The 24,436-nt window shown below is 38.1% G+C and overlaps 1 long non-coding RNA gene across 1 annotated transcript in view; it reads left to right on the top strand.

Moving 5' to 3' along the window:
• The first annotated feature begins 315 nt into the window (after positions 1-315).
• LOC126368250 (uncharacterized) overlaps positions 316-24,436 on the top strand; it is a 58,605-nt gene continuing 34,484 nt past the window's right edge. Inside the window, exon 1 of the long non-coding RNA XR_007566571.1 lies at positions 316-425. This is a non-coding gene — a long non-coding RNA (uncharacterized LOC126368250). The remainder of the gene's footprint in view (positions 426-24,436) is intronic.

Genomic DNA, 24,436 nt, shown 5'->3' with positions numbered 1-24,436 from the left:
TTACATATATTATGTTTTGCAGGTTGTAAACACCTTTATAACACATTTCAACACTAAACATACACTATTTTATATCATAAAAATACTTGTTACGTAGAATAAATTACGTTCGTAGATTTAATAAGTTATTGTGGACACTTAGCTCTGAGTACATATTGTAGAATTATGAATTAAAAATTGGAGAAAATGACATTGTTTCGAAGTATGTGTGTTCTTGGCGTTTACGCGTGGATTTTATACGGCTAGCATATATCGGTCCATCGTCTCCAGTAAAACAGATCTGCAACACAGTTCGTGCAAGATAATCCCAGCGGTCGACACGAGACAATGGCGGCTCTCCAATGAAATAAAGATAACTCTCCTGCTTCGGGGTTTACTGTGAAAGCTTCCTAAAATGCTTTAATAACGCCTTCTGGGACAGACAGGTAGGTCTCTTACAATAGCAATAGAAGCTTATCTCCCTTGACAGACTTATGTCGCGTCAGTCTTTCTTTACAATGTACACATTAACTTTACAGGGGCTTCCACATTGAAGTTCTACATTATACATAAGTACCTGATGTCATGTATGCCAATATCTTCGAATGCAAATAATAAAAAAAAAATTAAAAAAAAATCTCCTGTATTTTACAATATCAAAATTGTGGACCTCCCAGTAAGCAATGTAAATTATGCTCGTGTCGGGAGTGACTTTTTTTTAAATAAAGTGAAAAGAAAAACAAAACGTGAAATGAAAACAAAAATTTGGATGCATTATACGTGTGTGTGTGTGTGTGTGTGTGTGTGTGTGCGTGCGTGCGTGCGTGCGTGCGTGCGTGCGTGCGTGCGTGCGTGCGTGCGTGCGTGCGTGCGTGTGCTTGAGTGTGGGTGGCCAATAATGGCTATAAACTTTGTCTTTTAACAACTTGTTGGTGTCTACCGCCAAAGTGTCGCTTCATTCTTTTAATCCTGAGATATCTTCGGAGGCAACCTAAGTGCTGCGCTGTAGTGAAGGTACTATATAACTACTCGTAACAACTTATGATTGAAACATCAACCTTTTTACAACAAAAGGTACCTTTAGTCTTCTTTGACTCACCTGATTAAAATACCTCTTTACTTGTTAATTCCTAAGTTAAAGCAATATTACTTAACACCGGCGCTGGCTAACGAAGCAGCTCCGCTGAATTGCGCTAGAATTTTAATTATTCTCCTCCGCACAGAAAATGTTTTGCTTTTTTAACAAATCTCCTCTTGCAAGTTTATTAGGTTTTCCTTTCACGGCAAGGTTTTGTTTCATACATTCCGTTGCTGAGTTTGACTTGGTATTCTTTCGTCTTTCTTTTTTGTCTGTAAAGGTGTAAGTTAATTAAAAAGTGTGCCTTTCTGAGGTCTCAGGTTGAAATCTAGCAAGGGCATAGATCAATGACTTTTGAAACAGTGTAATGCTTATATAAGCCAAGTCTTTAGGGGCCTTTAGCGGCTCAATAATAATCCTGACACTATACACAGACACACAACAGAATAAGTAGGGAAATATATAGAATACATTATAATAATTAAGACACCAAGAATAACTACATTGAGATTCATAATACTCGTAACAGTATTTGAAGCTCTGAAGAGAGTTAGCGACTCTGTTGGAAGATGGTAAGGAATTCTATAAGCGCACAGCCTAACGGCCTCCGTGGTCCAATGGTTGAGCGTTGGGCTCACGATCCGGAGGTCCCGGGTTCGAATCCCGGTGGGGACATATCACAAAAATCACTTTGTGATCCCTAGTTTGGTTAGGACATTACAGGCTGATCACCTGATTGTCCAAAAAGTAAGATGATCCATGCTTCGGAAGGCACGTTAAGCCGTTGGTCCCGGTTACTACTTACTGATGTACTTAAGTAAGTAGTCGTTACATCAGCCATGTCAGGGGCCTTTGGCGGCTCAATAATAACGCTGACAACAGGGTTGATGAGGTTGGTATTCCACCTCACAAGCCACACGACAGAAGAAATTACAGAGATTTATTATTTTTATTACAGAGTGTTCAAATTGTGCACTTTAAAACTGCAGCCTAATATAGGAATGCACGGTTCAATACATAAAACCGATTCACATTTTTTTTTCTCCCAAATCAAACTATCTAGGCTCTCCGCAGTGAAATAAAAATAGACTAGCGAAATAAAAAATGGGGAAAACAGAAGGTAAAAAACCCAGGCTGTGCTTTTCTATTTGTAATCGGGTTACCGCGGGTATAACCCCAGGATAGAGGACAAAAACCAGTGACTGACAGGAAGGATGGTTGCAAAGTTTTTGCCGACTGTACCCTCTATATTCCTCTATAAGTATGTATACTCTACGCAACGCACCTGTGCCAATTTGTGCCCCTTTACACTATAAACTAAAACTTTGCAAAAAAGGTTATTATAAGATTAGTGATTATTTAGAAGTTATGAATTAATGGGATTAACTGTCTGAGAACTGATATTAGGCAGCTAATTATTCAATTGTATAATAATATTTTGCGTTTTTTTAAAGAACTAAACAGGTTGTGAGAAGCTTAGTTTTAGACGGATTTAGGATTAGCCGTTCGTTGTGTAAAAAATGATGAAGGGTTATGGGCGAAAATAAACAAGGATTGCAGAGTAAATTATAGCTTTATTAGCAAAGGTTATATAAAAAGAAAAATACTACAGTGACTCATAGAACAGACAGTATGTGCGAGCGAGAGTAACAGCAAAATGTCAATCTACCTGTGAATTAGAGGGAGACATATACAAACTGACATGACCGACGTATCTATTACTGCGTTCTGATATTGCACTACAGCACACGAATTACTGCTTAAACTTAAATAGTCAAAGGCGCTTCGTTTTACTTCCAACAAATGACGATTCAAAGTGTAACTAAGTTGCCTGCTGGATAAAGATTGAATTTGAATTTAAGACGATAAGACATTGTGTACAGTCAAGAGCATTATCATATACCCACTTTAGAACCCTGTCGCACTATCATATTTGATATTTAATGAGACTTACGGTCTAATTTGTCAAAAAAGTTAATTTGACATGGTTTCAAAGTGTATCCTATTAGTACTCGTACATTACGTATGTACCTCTTCTAAATACAGACTTGTTGTTATAGCGATCCGCGGTATATTACAACTAAATAGGTATTACCTCTGAACAGACTACTAAGTATCATTTCTCATGAAGCTCGCTGATGGACGTGTAATAATAGTGCAGGTAATAAAGGGGTGGGTAATTAGAGGGGGGGAGCTGCCGGTAGCTAATAGCTGTCGTCTTTTAGCTTAGAGGGTTTATAGTAATAAATAAGATGCATTTTATTATGATTTATGATTACTGTAGCAGAAATGTTCTAAGACGAAAAGCTACTGCAGTAAAGATTAAGGAAAACTTAGGCTACCTATTTTTACAAATTATTTTTTTTATTTGGTTGGTTTGGACACGTAGAGCGGATGAAGGATAATAAAATTGCAAAAGCGGTATATAAAGCGAAAGTTGATGGTAGGGCTGGCAGAGGAAGACCGAGAAGGACTTACGATGACCAAATTGGAGATGTCCTTAGAAAAGGTTCAATACGATCTACTCTGAACCGGCGTGCGTGTATGAAGCGATTGATGAATGTGGAGGAAGCAAGAGAAGTGTGTCAGGATCGAAGCAAATGGAATTCTATAGTCTCTGCTTACCCCGGTGGGAAATAGGCGTGAGTTTATGTATGTATGTATGTATTTTTACAAAACATAGTGACTACTGAAACTTTTATAATTAATTACATACATACTTAAACTCACGTCTATTTCTCACCGGGGTAAGCAGAGACTATGGACACACTTCTCTTGCTTCTTCCACATTCATCAATCGTTTCATACACGCACGGTTCAGAGTAGATCGTACTGAACCTTTTCTAAGAACAACTTCAATTTGGTCAATGTACGTCCTTCTAGGTCTTCCTCTACCAGCCCTACCACCAAACTTCGCTTTATATACTGCTTTCATAATCCTATTATCTTTCATAATTTATTTTTTCTACTCCTCTACTTTAATCTGGCATTTAAATAACCAAAAAGTCTAATATAAGTACATACATAATTAAACTCTTTGAAAAAGTGTACGCTCTATGGCCTATAAAAGCATTGTTTACAAAGTGTAACTGTACTATAATGTCGCCAAAAAAGCATTGTTGTTGTTTTTTTTTTTTGACCTGGAAACTGGCACCTTTACTTTGTTTGGTGCCATAGATATACTATAAAAAAAAAGTATACATTTGCCGCCATTTTCCCGCGCGTTGGAAAATAAATTGGAAAATTTTTGTGTTTCGTTTCAAAACACTAAAAAGTATAAAATAAAAAGGAAAAATGACGTCGTCGTAGAAAAAGTATTGTATGCAACGTTGTATAACTAGGTCAAAAAATGCTCGTGGCGTCTCTTATTGCGATGTTCGCCAAGGCTCACATCGCAACTCACGCCACTCGCATTTTTTGACCCTTCTTATACAACTGTTGCATAAAATACTATTATTTTCGATTTTTATTTATATTACAAAACAGGTACGTCTTAGTCTGTGGTCTTAGTAATACAAAACTATGTAGTAGTCACTCTGTTTTGCAAACAATAACCAAAATTTTGCTTATATTGTTACATACCCACATGCATGCATAACCTTCACGCTCGTAATCTCTAATGGGGTGGGCACAAATAAGTAAAAGGCAATTTGCAGCCACTGCTGACTATATTTTGTTGAATAACAAGACGATCATGTCGTCACCAACATTACTATCACAACAACATTACTCACAGTTGTGTATAATAAAATACAGTCCAGAATACTGTACAAAATACAGTAATTAACCTTGATTTATCAAAACAATATTTCGTATCTGCTTATTAAATAAAATTCGCCGTATATTTTTTCCGTAGACAGGGCCATGAAGCAGGGACTGGGCGTGCACTGGGTTGTTGTATGAAACCCAGGGGGTAACAGAATATATTTTGATTCACAGCGTTTCGAATTTTAGGACGTTGTTACCAGGCCCGGACTAGCAATAGGTTTTTTTTTTATTGACGTGACTTATTGTAGATTTGCCGCAGATGGCATTAACTACTTGGCCGGAACTAGCCATAGGGCAGGTCGGGGAAATGCCTGATGGACCGGGCGACGGGATGGCCGACTGCCCCAGCTGCTGGCTCGTTCGACCATCGACTGTTCTACTATAATAAATTATTTACACTATGTAAGCAGTTCGTCCGCCGCGTCACTTCGTTTCCGTAAATATTATGAATATAGTTCAGTAAATATAATATCAAAAAAAAAAGTAAAAAAGAAAACAAATTAAATCACGAATTTTGCGATGGAAAATTCCACTTGACATTAACTCAGAATCATGATCTGAATCATCCCCCTCAGTACTCGTTACGATGTCACTTACACCCTGTATGTAATTTAGAAAAAAAAATAAGTATGTTACTTAGGTTTTAAGACTGGTAGTTACAAAATGTGTCACTTTATACATGTTTACAAACTTATAGGGATATAATGGCCCAACATGTTAGAGAGGATACAATCTCTCCGTCGGATTTCTCGACATGCCCGGGAAGATAAGCAGCTGAATTTGAAAGTGTATCGGAAACAAAACGAGTGCATTAAAAGTAAATTATAGACCGTGTAGTCGTAAGCGGAGTAGAGAAGAATGTTCCTCGCGGCTGTTAATGAGTTTTATGTGAAAACTTCGAGCTCCGGGCGACTGTGGGGTAGTATTCTATATTACCTCCCTTTATGAAGATTCTGTTATTTAATATTACCACAAACTACTTCCAGAGACAACTCTGTCAGGGCGAGCTGAATGTTCTGCGTTTGTATTCCTACGCGCAAATACCTATCATTACTAATTTAAGAGCCAGGCTCTTATCGGTGTAGCATTCTCCATTCTTGTCTATCAAAGACCAATTCCTTCATTTTCTTATAAGACACGACGTTCGCCTTCTCTTTAACGGGCAGAGACCATGGGTCATTGATGGTTCATAATAAATAGTATGACACCTTGGAATCCGAACGTCATTAGACATTCTGACCTTGAAAGTATTAATCAGTTCCATGTAAGCTCTTCTTGGTCTTCCCCTCCCTCTATTTCCTTGTAGCTTCCCTTCTATGTTTTTTTTTTAAACAAGTACCTATAGTTCATCATGTTTCACTGTTGTTTTAAATACGCTCCATGCATAGCCGAGAATAAAAAAATAATATTTAATGCCGCTGATATAGTGGCGTTCAACAAAATCTTCACCGTAATTGTACAAAGAACATTGAAGACGTGTTTAGCAATAGAAACGTAGTGCGATATTGAACTGTTCACAGCGATAAACAACAGTTGTATTCAACGCGGCGATAAATCCTCCCCTTCTCGTAAGCAAATAACTATATCGCCCTGGATCGCGTTAGAATGCTATAAACCCGCGCTGTAGACACATTGTGAAGAATAAACGACGAACATAGAATTTTAAAATAGGAACGTTATCTACAACACACCTCTGGGGCTTTAGCCAAGTTGCAAACTATTATAAACATCTACAGGATATTCCTTTACGTAGCTTATTGTAGATTTGTCGCTTAAGGCATTAACTACTTGGCGGGAAAAATCTGTAATATAATTTATAATGGTCTGAATTCCTGTAGACCACCTCCCAATTTTTATTTGTACGTGTCATTTTCTTATCTGCTGAAAAGGAAAGGGATGGATGATTGACAACTATTAATTTTGAAATGAACGAGTGAATGAATACCCCGGCCGAATAGCGGGTGAGATGACGTCAGCTCGGCTAACCTTGAAATGTTAGCTGTCACTTTTGAGCATACTTGGTGGGTGTGCATGACATCCGCGCCGCGCGCGGCTCGAATTATATTGAGCGCTTCGACCAATAGCCGTTTGACGTCCGTCTACGTAGATAGCATTCGTATCGTTTATTGGTCCAAGCGCTCAATGTAATTCGCGCCGCGCGCGGCGTGGTTGTCATGCAGACCCGGCTGGTTTTCTTATACCATGGTAGTGGTATAGAGGTCAGTGGCAGCGGTCTGCCGACGGGTGCCCGTCGGTACCGCCGCCTCACGGATTACTCACCGCATGCATATATTTGAATGCACAAACATCCCCCTTTGTTCAGCTATCGCCTCTCAAAGCTGTAAATTCTATCGAGTTTCAGAAATCAATACAAGTTTGCCTCGAGACAATTGATCGTATTGTAAAGTCAGTTTATACTCGTAGCTTTAGTGGAATTATTTAACTAGTATTAAACTATGAAATATATGTTTGGAGTAGATTTATATTTATGTCTATGCGTTTTATATTAAACTACGGCTAAATAACAGTCACATTTGACAACCACAACGTATGATATATTACGGGAAGTATAATGAGAAGCTTGAATATGTACTTGGGACAACAACTGCCTCTGTATTTCCCAGTGAAAACGCGACGCGTTTGAAGTAAAGAATGTTTGATTTTTCAAATTAAAATTTGGAACATCTGACTTTCCGAATTGAACCTAAAATAACCGCTCTAAAATTATGTTTAGTTTTTATTCCTAATTGGGTATTTGACGGGGTCAAAGATAAATTATAAATTTCCAATCTATAAATAGAAGCCAGTCTACGATGTTCAAAAATCAATCTCTTTTACTTTATGATTTATTTTTGAATTTTAATTACGTATTAAGTAACACTTTTTCATTTGACACCATAAGTGCAGCATAAGTGCACCATCAGTGCTGGAAAGAGTTGAGGAAAAGAGAACCATATTGAAGACTATAGAGAACCGGAGAGGAAATATGATTGGCCACCTGATACGACACGATTCATTTATAACAAACATTATAGAAGGAAAAATTGAAGGGAAGAGAGGAAGGGGTAGACCTAGGATAACATTTATGAAACAAATAAAAGAGAAGGTGCAGGTCGTGTCGTATCGGGAGGTGAAGGTTTTGGCGGGAAGAAGAGAGGAATGGCGGTTACTCCACCGACAAGAGCGCAGCTCTTAAATAGAGAGAGAGATTAAGTAACAATAAGTGACGTTTGAACGCTTTTATTGATGACGTCACAGGATGGTATTTCCACACAAACTTTAAAAAAAAAACGTTTTCACGTTTCGTAAAAAGTATCTCATTTGACTAGGTTATCAAGTAGCCTATTATCTAAGTACTGGTATTTAGTATTTTTATGATAATCCTTACGAAACATTAACTTATGGGGTCACATCCGTTACTTCGTGTGATCATCTTCGCGGACCACTTTTCAGTACACAATTTCTAATTATATCAATAAAATCTACCTATTATTTACCTTCACGTATGACTGAAGCCGATATTTATCCTTATTGTAATTAGAACAAGGGTAAAAATGGAATAAAAGTCTGCCATGCCAAATGTGCTAAAAGAATTATAATTAAATTGTAATTAAAATGTAAATTTAATTTTATTTTTATGAAACTTACCGACTTTATAATATATTGTTTTTAAATTTATAGGTCACTCTAACCTTTTAAGTACTTACAAATGTTCATAGACTTAGTACATTTCTTTCAGCACAGAATTCGTACAATCTTTCTCTTCCTTTCAATGTCCTCATCCGCATCGCCTACGCGAAATTCAAATTCAAATTCAAAAATATCTTTATTCAGTAGGTAACATAGTTACACTTTGAATCGTCAATTTTACATAACGAACGTCTCATCCGCCTAAAACTACTGCAGCTTCTCACAACCTGTATAGCCGCGGATAAACCTCCCTTTCAATTCGTTTAACAACACTCGCTGCAAGTAGATTTATTTACCAATCATCTTCGCACTTCGCTTTCGCAACTTGTCCGACTCTCGGCCAACTGCGAGGGAGAAAGCAATATAGAACATTACATAAATCAAACCGGGACAGCTGTATGCTACCAACTCGAACGCAACTGGCAAATTAGATTTTTCTTCTTTTGTTCAATAGTACATAACAGAAAGAAAGAAAGAAAGAAAATATTTATTTCCATATTGGACGCCACATTTACAAACTTACATTAAGAAATAAAAAAAAAATAGAAAAAAAAAAAACACATTATCATGCCTGTATCTGTAGGCAGAGGTGTACAGTATACAGTCATGAGCAATATAATGTACCCACTTTAAGACTCTGTCGCACTAACATATTTGACATTTAGTGAGACTTACAGTTCAATTTGTCAAAAAAGTTAATGTGACATGGTACCAAAGTGTATACATATTAATGCTCGTGACCGTACATCCACTCCTAGGAAGCTGCAGCTAGTCTCATGTAGGAGGGGGCGACATTAACCGGGCACATATCCTGGGAACACAATGTTTGTGCTTCACCCGGCAGGGTCCACATAATATCAGCGTCATGGTTCACGCCGCGACTTGTGCTGAGTGAGGCCCTTTCATTTCAAGACGTCCACCATCACATTATGATCATTTCTACAAACGCCTTTTCGTTATTGTTTTGTGAAAATTTGGTAGTCCAGTGGTTGAGCACTGAGCTCGCGATCCGGAGACCCGGGTTCGAATCCCGGTGAGGATATATCACAAAAATTACTTTGTGGTCCCTATTTTGGTAAGGATTACAGGCTGATCACCTGATTGTTTGAAAATAAGATGATCCGTGCTTCGGAAGGCACGTTAAGCTGTCGGTCCGTGTTACTACTTACTGATGTAAGTATGTAGTCGTTACATGAGCCATTTCAGGGGCCCTCGGCGGCGCAATAGTAACCCTGACACCAGGGTTGATGAGATTGATAATATAATCCACCACACGACCAACACGATAGGAGAAGAAGTCTTGTTTTTGTCTTGATTTTATAACATGAATTCAAACCCACAAAGTCAAATTCTTTTTTCGTTGAAAAATATTGTTTATTATCAGGAATTACTGAATGCTCTAAATAAACAAAACTGGCAAGCATATCTGTTCATAACGGATCAATACAAGTAATTAAATTTAGCAATACGGTACTATTTATCTACGCTTTTATATTTTCCCTGAGGAAATTGTGTCGAGACATATTCGTTTGTAAAAAAAACAGCATGAACACAGTGCAATTGCCTTATATTTGGCTACGTCGCTCATAAATCATAACTTCTCGTTTTGTTGCACCCCGGGGATTAGATTATATAATAACATGAAATATAATCCTTTTAGCCAGTTTAACATAATGGAAGCTTGATAAACGGTTATATTTCAATTTATATTGTTGACTGCAGAATCCATTAACCGTGTTTCGTCTGTAAAGGATCTCAGGGATACGCGCCTTACCTTCAAATTCAAATTCAAAAATATCTTTATTCAGTAGGTAACATAGTTAGACTTTAATCGCCAATTTTACATAACGAACGTCTCATCCGCCTAAAACTACTGCAGCTTCTCACAACCTGTATAGCCGGGGAAAAGAAGCTGCAAGAAAAACCTCGGCACAGGGCCCTAGAAGTTCTTAAAAAAAAAGAAAGTAAACATAAAATATTGTTATACAATTGAGTAATTTAGCTGCCTAATGTCAGTTCTCAGACAGTTAATCCCATGCATTCATATCTTCTAAATAATCACTAACTTCCACGAACACATACTAACTCTTGCGGCTAACTGTTATCTAAGGTTGGGTTTTATTATCCGCAATATAAGTGATTTCAATAATACCCAGATCCTAATGGTGATCTACACTTCTCTTCTTTTTTCTTTTTAACTTATTTATGAATTTTAATAAAGAAAAATAAAATAAAAAGTGTGACATTTTGTCACATTTTTCTGTGAATTATTCTGTTCTCACGTGAGGACACAGTGAGTGCGGTTTGTCGTAGTGAGTTTGGTGCGAGTTCAGATGGTTCCGAACATTCCGACATCAAATACATAAACAAGCGGCAAAGAAAGAGGATAGACAGATATGTTTGCCCGTAGAAAATTATGGATCTACCTACTCCACTCCAAGCTCATCCCGTGATCATGGCACTTGCAACAGTGTCGAAATATCGGAAGTCTCATAGCCCTGCTTTAAACGTGGTAAGAACCCGTTATTATGTGTTTTAATTATGATGAGAAGGGTAAGAGACTGGTTTAAGGTGGACAGCATAGATCAACTAATTCGCATTAAAGTCAGAACGACATATGGACAAACGATCGCCGAGCTCCAGAATGGAGATGGCACTTGAAGAAGAAGAAGCGCTTCGTTCAATTCCTCAGAGGATAAGCAGCTGACCGCATTCTATGTTCTCTCAATGCAGCAATAGAAGTTACAACACTACCCAAGTTCATCATCTCCCTAGCATTATTCCCTCTTCTCAGGGTCCGCTTACCTAACCTGAAGATTTGACAGGTCCGGTTTTTTACAGAACCCATTGCCTGTCTAACCTTCCAACCCGCGAAGGGAAACCAACCCAATACAGGTTAGGTCACATACCACCAAAAGGTCTCGGGAATGTGGGTTTCCTCACGATGTTTTCCTTTACCGCTGAGCATGTGATAATTATTTATGACCCAAACATGAATTCGAAAACAAATTCGACAGGCCTATAGTTTTGGTTTAGGCCTGTGCTGGATTCGAACCTGCAACCTTAAAGTGAGAGGCATGCGTTCTAGGATATACGAACTAGGCTACCACGGCTCTCACAATACCACACCACCCGAGTTAAATTACTCAATAACCAGCTGGACTAACTCCAAGTAAAGTTACGTGAGAATTAGCTCAACTGAGATAAGTTGGGAATGGCTGTAATTTGCCCACTAATCAAACCTGGGTGTATTCTCACAGCGCTGACCATTACCGGCTACTACGGAAGTACAGAAGCGAGTTCACCCTTGGGAATGCTTACAGCAGTCACCGGTGGATACTGGTTGTTTCCCGGTATGTTATTGACATACGAATTCCTCTTGAAATGAAATAACAAGTCGATAGATTAAGTTACATAATATAATGTGCAACTAACAAACTTTAGACTCGGTTACATTAACAAATCACTAAGTATTTCTTATGCAAAAGATTAGATATGCATATAGGTAGAGTCATGGGATATCAAAATTTCTTTTAACACGACTAACATCTGAGTAGTGCTATGGAAGATGCTAGTTTTCCTATTACACTACCAATCAATGCACGTAGTGTCACGGGAGAGAAAATCTCTCATGGCACTACTAGCAGTGCCAAGCAGTAGTGCCTAAGTAAAAAAAGAAGAATTATGGCTACGGCAGCCATAATATGCTTATGGAACACGATGTTCGTGCGTCACCCAACAGGGTCCACATAATATCAGCGTCGTGGTTCACGCCGCGACTTGTGCTGTGTGAGGCCCTTTCATTTCAGGCCGTCCACCACCACATTATGATCATTTCGACAAACGCCTTTATGTTATTGTTTTGTGAAAATTTGGTGGTCCAGTGGGCACTGAGCTCGCAATCCGGAGGCCTCGGGTTAGAATCCCTGAGTGAGGCCCTTTTATCTCAGGACGTCCACCACCGACAAACACGACGAAGACGAGAAACATCCGTCTTGCTTTTTTTTGTAATTGTTTAGTGGTGGTATGATGTTGTCTTTTTTTTGTGTGGCTCCCTTTTATAATAAACTCTTTCTATTCTATTCTATTCTAATATTAGTCCCATACACTTTAATTCTATTAAGGTTAACGAAAACTGAATATCGATAACTTTCTATTTATACACTTATCTACACCACCTATCTTTTTAAATAATTTGTTTAAACTGTCACTCTAATATAAGACTCTAAACTTCCCCAATTTTTTATGTACATAAACATACACGCCCGTAAACCATAATGGGATAACGGAATCACTTTCAATACGAAATCCAGACGTGGCTATGATGAACCGTATGGTGACTTTCCACGCTTTATTCATCGTAAGTACGTATATTTTGATATTTTCAATTCGAGTCCGCAGTTTCCCGGCGTCGGGGTGTGAACTCATCATGCATGCATAGTGGGCGGAGTATTTCATTAGCGAACGTATCGGAGCGACGCGAAGCGAAGCGGAGTATGGCGAACGGGTCACAGTCGCGTAGAATGCAGTGGGTACATTCCGTTTTAGAGGACGAATACACACTCTTGTAAGGCTTCTTCACGTCAGACACGTTCATCACTCCATAGGGAAAAATAATTTGATATTCGATACCCGCGTTCTCTGATAAAATTATTATTTAAGATAATTGTTTACTATTTTACGGCTAACCGCGCGGTCACCCGCTGTGTGAGGCGGTACACGTGTGTGTCGGTTTAGATACAATACAACACCACCTTGCATATCGCTTATCCGCCAACCGCGGCCGCGACAGCAGCGTCGTGTGATAAGCGCTTTATTCCATGCTTTGAGATGAGATTTACGCTTATCAACGTGTTCTTGAGAGCTGAGAGCCCTCAGACATCCCCATTTATCCAACAATTCACAAAAATGTGCAATTCGCTTTTTAAGCAGGGCCAGTGTACGCAGACAATGTCGACGGGTAGGTATTTTATTTATTTAGGTAGGTATGTTGTACCACCAGTTGCCAACTACTTCGGTGACAGAACATTCTGTAAACGAGTACCGTATCTGTACAATATGCTGCCGATCGACAGACGTCACGAGTGCGATATAAATAAATTCAGTAAATCTTTATTTAAACATCTTATACAAAAGATCTCTTAGCTTATAAATTAACTGTAAGTATTTTAAAACATCATATCTGCATACCCACAGATAAACCGAGGAATTGGTTTTGTGGGGTTTTTATTGTACCAATATTTTTTGTATTCCTATGAAAAATAAACATTTTACTTACTTACTTTATCAGTATATACATACGCACACTAGATGAAGTACGACCATGGTACAGTAAGTCAGAGTGTTCCTACTGGTTCCGTTAACTGTGTCCATTCAAAAGCAGCATCAGTGTGTTGCGAGACGGTTCCCGCGCGAAGTGGCGATATTAAATCACTGCCTCATCAATGCGCATCGATCGAACTGCAATCAATCCAGCTTCAACTATTATACTCAAATTCCTGTACTTTATTGTCCCATATTTAGTAAGTACTCTTAATTTACCATGATAATGATTTTCGATTGTTCTTGCGCGAAAAAAGTGTGTATAGGTCTAACAGAAAGCTTGGTGAGGTGTTAAATTATAGGTATACTTACCTAAAAGTAAACAACATATTCAGTAATATCGTAACAAAAACTGAGGGATGATTCAGACCATGATTCAGAGTTGATATAAAGTGGAATTCTCCATCGCAAAAGTATAGAATTGAAACAATTAAAAAAAATAATGAATTTTGCGACGGAAAATTCCACTTGATATTAACTCAGAATCGTCTGAATCGTCCCCCTTAGTATTCGTTACGATGTCACTAACACCCTGTATTCCCAACTGGGCTAGTTAAAGATGTACCCTCGATCCACCTGAGCTTTCTGTATGACCAATGTGGTGAGAGGTGGACAACCATATCGTCTACCGAATTGTTCCTGTGTCATGTAGGTACTTGTATTGTATTTTTTCAGGTTTTAAAAAATGCCAAGTCAAGATCATACTAAAACCGTAAGAAGGTTTTGATGACAATTGAAGAAACGAAAGTGATGATGTCCAAAAAATGTTATAGGTATGTCAGGGTCGTGACAAGTGGAATTCCGTGGTCTCTGCGGACCTCAATGAGAAATAGGCGTTATTACTTCATAATATTTAATTTAGTTATTTGTTTATTTATTATTCTAATATACGACTAAAGGTTTTACCTGCATTTCCCAGGCCTACATTTCCAGCAAAACACAGTAAGTTATCTCGTAACATATTCCTTATTAATACTGCTGTAACAGTACCGAAGATCACGTAGCATAAACCGCCATATCGATGGTACGCGCGGACGTGAGCGCCGGCGATGTTCCGTCGGATCGAATTAGTGTGAAGTGAGCCGCGAGCCGCAATTTATAGGTATCAGGAGAACAAAGTTAGCAACAAACATCGCTGCAAATGAATTTGTATGCGGGGCGGGCGCAGACGCTGGTGGCTGCGAGAAGCGGTCGCGACCAGGGTACCTTTCAGATAAAGCCAAGGTGGTTGTTCAGATTGATTACGCTTATGGTTACGCTGGTACGGCCGTATCCTAAGACGCGAAGACGACTACTCCTTGAAAAAGGCTTTAAGTATATCCGATCGACTATGTGGAAGCGGTCGGCTGCCTTCTACCTGGTAGTCCAGCTTGCAGAAAGATATCCAAATGAAAAACCTGAGCACAAAGACAACCCGGAACAGAGCTATCTGGAGCGTGTAAGGAGTCTAGACTAGCCAGCTAGTCACAAATTAGTAGAAGGTTGTTCAGACAGATGGTGTTGCTGGATTCAGGCAATATCAGCAACAAAATGGTGCGATCTATTTTCCGAGAACCAAGCTTTTCGAATTGGACACTCTCTTAGCAGCTACAGGAGGTGTGTCTCGTAACTCGTTTCGTAAATTACGAAAGTTTACGCAAATCTATATTCCGACAACGACGCAGAACTGACCTATCCTAAGAACGCATAAGTTACTGGAAACCCCTCCCCGCTCCGCTAGTCGCTGCCTCTTATACCACGACTCGCACCCCCGACGTGAGCGGCGCGTAAATGCGGCCACTCTGCTAAATGGACCCGGCTGCCCTCGGCTTCCGAGATAAAACCAACTCATCAAACTTTTTTACGTTCAACTTTAAAGAGACGCGCAATATCGCGATTAATGATCTCTGAAGTTGAATCGCTTGAGGATCGTTTGCTACGATCTAATAATTATCTATCAGTCTATCTCGGAAGGTGCCCAGCAAATATTATGGCGTCAAAAAGGCGCTTCTTTTTTTCCATTCTGAGGTCGCTGATCGTGTTATTATTGAGCCGCCAGAGGTCCCAGTCATGACTCATGTAACGACTAAGTGCTAACTTTACTAACATAATTAATTGGTGACCAAAAAAGTTTGGTTCAACATGGTTCGCCGTTATAATCTCTAAAGCTTATTTATTTTTATTTATTTATTTATTTGTACACAATAGAACACAGAACTTATTACACACGGATCCGGGAAAACGGGACAAACAAAAACGGAGCGCAGGATCTTGTTTGCGGCTTCATACAAACCCGGCACTATGTGCATGAAGCATTAGCTACTGTAGCACTGAATGTTCGTTAGGCTACCTGGTACGCCATGCTTCCAATTTTGAATCGTTTCGGAGCAACGGCTTACTGCGAGACTTCCAAACAAGCAAATATTTACTTCCTCTACTCAGGCCAATTGTATAGCCAAAGAGACTATAGCGCCAATTTACGTTTTCAGCCGCGCCGTTTCAGCTGTTAGGCAAATTAAATAGAATAGAATAACTTTATTCCCAAAACAGTGAAGGTTACAAAAGCATTTACATAAATTAAGATTAACAATTTGTGACTAGTAGCTAACACTTCCCAGGGAAAGTTGACTGACTCAGCATATTGTTGCTAAGAGTATGGTACGCACTCTCACCAACACTGATATTTTGCCTGTACCCAATTGACGCTTATCAATTGGTAATAAATGAATTGAACGTGCCAACAAAAAACCGTGCCGTGAATTGTTTAAAACGAAAAATATAAACGAAAAAGTATAATATGAAAATCAGTAGTATGCCAAGGGGTTAAATCATAATTAATAGTATAAATAAAAATATATAAGCAAATAGAATAGATTACTATATTGGTATGTAATTGGTAGGTGTATGTATATGTGCAGAGTTCAGTCAACTCATATTTTTTTGAATATTAAGAAGATGTTCTCTAATTTTTTTCCTAAAAGTGGGTTTTGAGGTAACTCTGTTTAATTAACTCAGGACTTGTACGAAGTTTCTTTTGTCTATGTATTCGTCTAAAGAAATTATTCTATTTAATTATTTGTGTACTTATCTTTGAATTGATCTTATACTTCCTTCTTGTTTGACTAACGAACTAAGATAGTTTTGTAAGCTAATTACGTTTATATCTATGATATACTTATTTGGTAATTGTATCGTGGCTTGCACCTTACTGTAAACAAAATATTAAACACTCCATTCACAGATTCATGCCATTCGGATATGGACACTATATCAAAGGGTACTTCGACGAACTAAAGTGCTATTGAATCGTTACGCGACTGTCCATGATAGCTCTATCCGTCATTGAGACAATAAAGTGAAATTGCCTCTTGACGGGAATCCCGGCAAGGATTGGCCCGTGAGTAGTGACGTGTGAAAAGGGATAGGCCCGATCACGGATTATCCAAAAGTAGCCAAACAAATAAATAACCTAAAAGGACAATATCACATTTCATTAGTTTTGGAATCTATTCATAAAGACGCAATAGCTAGATTGGACCTTATTTCTCTCCATATGTTTAAAAAATCATATAGTAGGTACCTACTTCCGTGAGAGCCGTGGTAGCCCAGTTGGTAGAACGCTTCCCTCTCCCTTTGTGGTCGCAGGTTCGAATCCAGCAAAGGCCTAAACCAATGATTGTCGAATTTGTTTTCGAATTCATGTTTGGATCATAAATGATTATCACAAGCTCAGCGGTGAAGGATAACATCCCATATTCCCGAGAAATGCATTTTCAGAGGTATGTGACTAAACATGTATTTGGCTGGTTTTCCCTTCGCGGGTTGGAAGGTCATACAGGCAGTCGCTTCTGTAAAAAACTAGACCTGTCAAATCTTCAAATTAGGTAAACGGACCCTGTAATAAAACGGGATAATGCTAGGGAGATCATGATGAGGTACCTACTTCAAATCACTAGTAAATTCAGATTGTGGTCAAACCCTATTTAGAAAGAGACGTATTTCCCGTTCAATCAATGACAGTTTTTTTAGGTATTTCCAACACAATCAGAAAGTTCTCAATAGTTTCCTTAATTCTGTAATATATTTTCGATTTCTACACATTTCCACGTCCTTCCTTCCTTGTTGTATGTATGTACATTAGTGAAAGAAAGGCCCTTCTATAAATCATGAACTACGTATAGACACGTGGGCCATGTCTAGTGTTACGCGTGTTAGGAAGCGAGACTGTGCGACGCGGGCGTGAGTTAAAAATGGACGGATAGACTCTCTAAAACAAAATACTTAGTACATTTTCCCTCGTACATAAATTGGACAGCCGAGAGTAGGCGTATGTCTATTACACTAAATTGCTCCTCTGCAGGATAGTGGAGAAAAGTGTAAGACATTGATGCAGGCGAGTGAAAAATTGTGAAAATCGGAAGGTAGTTTTGTTCTCCCGTCATTTTGTGGGGCGAGCTTTAAGCTCGATTTTTTTTTTACGTGACTTGAAAATCGTAACTTCCCATATAAATCGACACGTGAAACATCACTAGTGCAACCCAACCCAAGCCCTGTTACCGAAGTTGCAGAACGTGTTGTGCGGTTTTTCAGTTACCAGTTCGAGGGTCCTTCAATTCTACAGTTTGGCTTTTGTGGTTGTGGCTGGGAGGGGAACGAAAGATCACTTTTATATCGACAGTTTTATTTTTCTACGTTATTATGCTGTGTTATTTGATTAGATTTTTATTTTTTAAACCCAGACAACTGTAGAATTTTCTCTCTTTGAGTGTCTAAAATCAGAGCCCTAGTGGCCTAGTCGGAAAAATGCTTGCCCCTCATTGTAAGGACACGTCCGAATTTGTCAAATTAGACATTTAAGATTAAAAATACATCGTCACTGGATAGGCAAAATTACATAAGCGCCAAAAATAATATAACAGTCCATTTTATAATACGTTTTGCTAGATATAGAAATTGAAAAACCGTGTAATCTTACGTTGACGTCATCTTAATTGAAAAAATTGGTAAAAAGTTATGATAAAAAAATGAAATAGCTACTTTAAACGGCTTTTTCTTGAAATGACATTTTGACGTATTTTTGCCTTTTCAGTGACGATATAAATAGAGTAATAAAACAAAACAAAGCAAATAACTATAAAATGTTTTTGACCATGGCTGGGTTGAGGAATGAAAGAAGAAAGAAACGTAAAGATACAGACATCGTGTTCTAGAAAGATTTACAGCCAGGTAAGTAGTTATAACAAAAGTTAAACTAACAGAAAGGAGGACGAGTCTAATGTTGGATATTATGAACTGGAGCCATTCCCGTTTAATCCGGGGAAGTTAGACTCGCAGTGCGATCTGGGAACTTTCTGAGCAACTCGGAATGTTGGTGGGGCTTCGAAATCAGATGGGAACTGTCCCGGATTACGCTAGATTTATTTATTCACAAGCTTAGTATGTGGACAGGCCTGCTTCTGCCAGGGAGCTCATAAAACACTGTTTCTGTGATAAAGTCACATAAACTCTTTATTTTTCACTTTCCTTCCACCTACTGTAATTGGAATAACATTGTATTTAAGTCTATAAATTATGTAGTACAAACTGGATTAAAAAAAAAGAATAGAAAGGAAAACATGAAACAGTAGGACTAGGGCCCTGTGCTGGGAGGTTTTCTGGCCACGTCTTTCCCTCAGCGTTACAGATTCCGATGTGGTAGTAGTTTTACAATTAGTTACATAATATGTAATTTAATTTTTTTTGACGTTCAAAAAGCGCTAACTTTGTAAGCCAATTTTGAAAAATAAATATTTTTGAATTTTGCTTTCCGCCCGCGACTCCGTCCAAGTGGAATTCGGTTACGCGCACGGCTTTTCATTTCACCTTTAAATAAAATAAAAAAATATCCTAAGTTCTTTCTCAATGTCTAATCTATCTCTGTACCAAATTTCATCAAAATCGGTGTAGTCGTTTTGGTGTGAAAGCGTAACTGACAGACAGACATACATAAACAGCCTAGGTATGTACGTCCCACTTCTGAAAACAGGTCTCCCCTCAATCAACCGGAGGTGGTATGGAGCATACTCCACCACGCTGCTCACTGCGGCTTGAGAACTTACATAAAAAACTTGTAATATTTACGTTCCCAAACTTGTAAGCTAAAGTACAGACTAATTACGAATATGTTAATAAGTAAACACAGCATGCGTTTATAAAGCATAACATAAGCTAACGACTATATCCCAATTGGGGTAGTCAGACGTACACCCATCACAAGATGAACTACACTACACATTTTACCGAGGTTTCTGTTCGACTTTGGACTGTTTCTGTTCTTCTTGACGTGTGGTTTATGAGGTGGATTACCAAGCTTATCAACCTCTGTTGATTTGTGAAAGAGTTGAAAAAGTCACATTATTATTCTCTCGTATGGGTTGTCTTGTGTGATTATTTGGGTGAATCTCAAAATTTCAAGTTTGGTGGCGAAATTTCATATTATTTTTTCGTGAAAAATTGGGTTCCGACATGAAAAAGATCCAAAAGGATCCTCGGTTCCGACATACAAAAGGAATTTTTCAATTCCCAATTACCCCAATTTTTCACGAAAAAAATATATGAGATTTCGCCACCAAACTTGGCACATTTTGATATTCACCCATTTATGAATTTGACAGTTTTTACTAGGTAATATTGTTTAAATTGGTAAAGAATATTTCTTGGCCACAAATCTGGTCAGATAGTGATCTGTGACGCGCAACTTTGGACATCTTACATCCTCTTCAAAGCTCACTGCAGGAGGTATTGGAATCTAATCATGGAATATTTCATAACCCTCAGTACTTTGTACGAATACATATTATCTATAGTATATATTTCATTTGTAGTAGCTAGTTGATTGGCATTTAAGCATTATAAGTCAAAACAATTTGTAAATTAGGTTGTAAGCTCCCGAAAAAACTAATAAACAAAATAAAATAAATAAAATTACCTGTGTAAGTACGTAATAATATGAATAGGTAAGTATCTCATAAAATTATAATAACTTTTGAAGTAAGCACACAAGATAAACTTTCGAAATAAAAAGGACTCGAAAGTGTTTAAATTTGTATAAGTTGCAAAGAAAACTAATATTTATCTACAAAACTACTAATATTTTTTATTTCAAATCTCTAACTTCTACAGTTTCGAAAAATATATTTAAAAGTGTAGTACTTAATTTTGTAGGCCAGTGTAGATATACAGTTATGTAATGAAAATACACACAAAATAACTATGATATGACTAATTGCTCTAGATGTACGTTCATGTTGTTCATAGAAGTTGGTAAAGGTATTCCCTCAACGCGAATATTCGCCTGCAATGTAATGTTACAGATCCGAGCATTACATCGGTGAGGCAGGAGAACCTCTAATAAGCAGCTAAGTAGTATTGCAACGTAATGCTCAAAATCGAAACATAGTTATTATATTACATTACAGACGAATGCTCCCGGTGAAGGAGTACCTTAACGCAGATGTACCCTTCAGGGGCCTTAATCGTATGCAACTTAAATTATAAAATGCTAACTGATTACAAAGAGTACGACAAATTCTATAGAAATGTATCGTTTTACGTTTTGTAAAAAGTATCTCATTTAACTAGATTGTCATATTGCCTATTACCTTGTACATGGAACTATACATATAGAGTTACATGACAAAAGAATGATAACGTATATTATTTGTACTGTATACATAGAGCAACACGGACCTCCCCGCGGACTCTACGTATATTATTATTTCTGCTAAGACAGTGAAGTCCCAACAAAGCTGAGACAGTGCCGATGACAGTCCATTGCCGGATGTTGTCAGACTGAGCCTCGACAACCGGAAACAGGACATTCCTCAACTTGCGAACCCAAAGACCGCCTTCTATATGAAGGAATAAATAGTTAACTTTATATTCTTAATCTTTATGCAAAAAAAATGTTTTATCATAGGGCTACTGCGATACAGGGGAAACCTTACCGGGTGAGAGCCTTCAGCGCTCCCCATTTGTCCGGCCAAGTAGTTAATGCCATCTGCGGCAAATCTACAATAAGTCACGTCAAAAAAAAAATGTGGAAACCCTAGTGCAGGGCCCACTATTAACTTGTGTTAATTTTACTTTATTTGAAAAAAATAACTTTTACTTTTTTACTTACTAAAGTATGCTGATTTGACTAGTTGAAAATAACCAATTTATATTATTATAATTTTCAACGAGTCAAATCAGGTACCTTTTAATGATTTCATTTAGTAATCAGTAAGTATATCATAATTTATCTTTGATCCAGAAAGTAAGCTTATTTCCTGGCTGAACTAATCTTATATAATGTCTGAAGGGAAGAAATCACAAGAACATCCATAGGTTACTATGTTACTACTACGTACTTTAGGAGCATTTTTTTAAATAATATACGCTCGCGTCTCTAGTTTGGTTAGGACATTACAGGCTGATTACCTGATTGTCCGAAAGTAAGATTATCCGTGCTTCTGAAGGCACGTTAAACCGTTGATCCCGGTTACTACTTACTGATTTAAGTAAGTAGTAGTTACATGAGTCATGTCAGGGGCCTTTGGCGGCTCAATAATAACCCTGACACCAGTGTTGATGAGGTTGGTAATCCACCTCACAACCCACACGATAGAAGATTGTACCTACCTACTTTTTGTAGGTCGGAAATTCCGTCGCATATTTACCTAATCTTGACGGCAGTCAATATGTATGTGGGAAATAGAAATAACACAGGATATTACTCCTTTTATTTTACACACACCTTATATTAAAACCAAAATCCACTCACCCGACCGACATCGCACCAAAGACTCCCCTTTCTTACTTTTTAAAACTGCCTTACGTCCCATTCATTAACCATCCTCCTTTCATACCATAAACAATCAAATTCCCATTCATTATCCTTCCATAGCGTTCTCACTTTCCTACATGTACCTAATATAAAAATATATTACTGTTCACCGTTCACCGCCTTACTTGCCGTTGGTGTGTCGAATACCCTACCGCGGGATCAACGATACCACGATCGACCGAAGTCTTGCTACAAATATTTCCATTGCCGTCGGTACTATGCGGGACGCGGGAATTCGTGAACATTTTGTACGGCGTGTCGAAAGTAAAATATTGCACTGCCGTCTTTGAATACAGCTGCGAACTATTCTTTAAGCACACTTGTAGCGCACACAGTATATGTACATATTCGCATCCGAAGTAAATCTAAATACAACACATTGTATCAGTTATCCCTTGATCATGGCACTTGCAAGTGTCGAAATATCGGGAGTCTCACATCCCTACTTTAAACGCGGTAAGAACCCGTTATTATGTGTTAATATAATACAATACTTATCACGACATCTGGTCAAACGTTATGATTAAAAAATGATTGTTTTTTGTCCATCGAACCACATCTCTCTCACAAGAATCGTTTTCTGCAAAATATCAACAAGAGTATCCAAAACGCTCATGTGATTTCTAGATTAGTATTTTTTTAGTAACTATTATTGGTCAGCAAAAATTTAGTATCGATCGCCATCGACTCGCAAAAAAGAAGTAATTTATCATTGACCCAGTCATTTAGCCTGTCAAACAGAGGGGATATCCCCTCCATATGGAGCAGAGAACTTTGCTAAAATTCAGGTCGACGCGACTTACACAACGCGAACTTTATAGCAAGTAACGAATGTATACCTAAATAACAATAATAAGCGATTATATTATGTATTAAGCTGTAATGTGTAGGCCATCTGACGCCTGTATGTAACCGCAGATGATACATGACCTCCCACAACAAGTCCTTGATATTATTCACCCTATGCATCGACGGTACAACCAAATAGACTTTAATGTTTCGTTTTTTAGCATAGACTTTATTCTGCCAACTGGAACAAGGAGTTGGGAAAAGCGAGGCCCTACTTTTATAATGGCTTATTTTTTTATTTTATACCTTTAACACGTCGACAGGTCACGAAAGCAGTGGTGATTGGTATCGATTGTTGCGATTGTCGAGCAGCATCTTATATGTGATGTATTAGTCGTATTTGTTAACAGAACCCATTCGTCTGTTATAAGGAGTCTAGAGGTTGTATCGTTGATGTCTATGCATATATACATAGCTCTGTTGAGATGCAACGGTTCAATAGCTTACCGAGAACTCGGTAAAGGCTCGGTAAAAAGACAAATGGCTGTTGAATTAACGTCAATATAGAATGCTCAGAGTCAAACACAGTACCTAGCAACTAGAAGCTAGTATAATATAGAAGTTGTGACTCTGATATCTGGGACAGTGAGGTCTCTGTCAGAGGAGGTCTTAGGTTGCTGATGTATCATATGATGATGATGTTTAGAAAATATTATTTCTTATATTGTATAAATTATAACGAATGTAGCAGTGTCGAGAAAAAAATACCATGACAAAAACTTGAATCTCAAAAATTTGAGTAAATACCTAAATTCAACTTATATGGATTAGGTTAGGTTAGTATGCTGATCACCCCGCTGGCTCAGGCTGAATAGTTCAGCACTTTTGCCTATCCTGGTAAAAACAACGTTAACAATGTCAAAGTGTGAAATTTTAGGTATAATATACCTTTGAAAATAAAAGTT

The sequence above is a fragment of the Pectinophora gossypiella genome, chromosome 7 (genome assembly GCF_024362695.1).
Source record: "Pectinophora gossypiella chromosome 7, ilPecGoss1.1, whole genome shotgun sequence".
NCBI lineage: Eukaryota > Metazoa > Arthropoda > Insecta > Lepidoptera > Gelechiidae > Pectinophora > Pectinophora gossypiella.
This window is presented reverse-complemented; position numbering and strand designations above follow the sequence as displayed.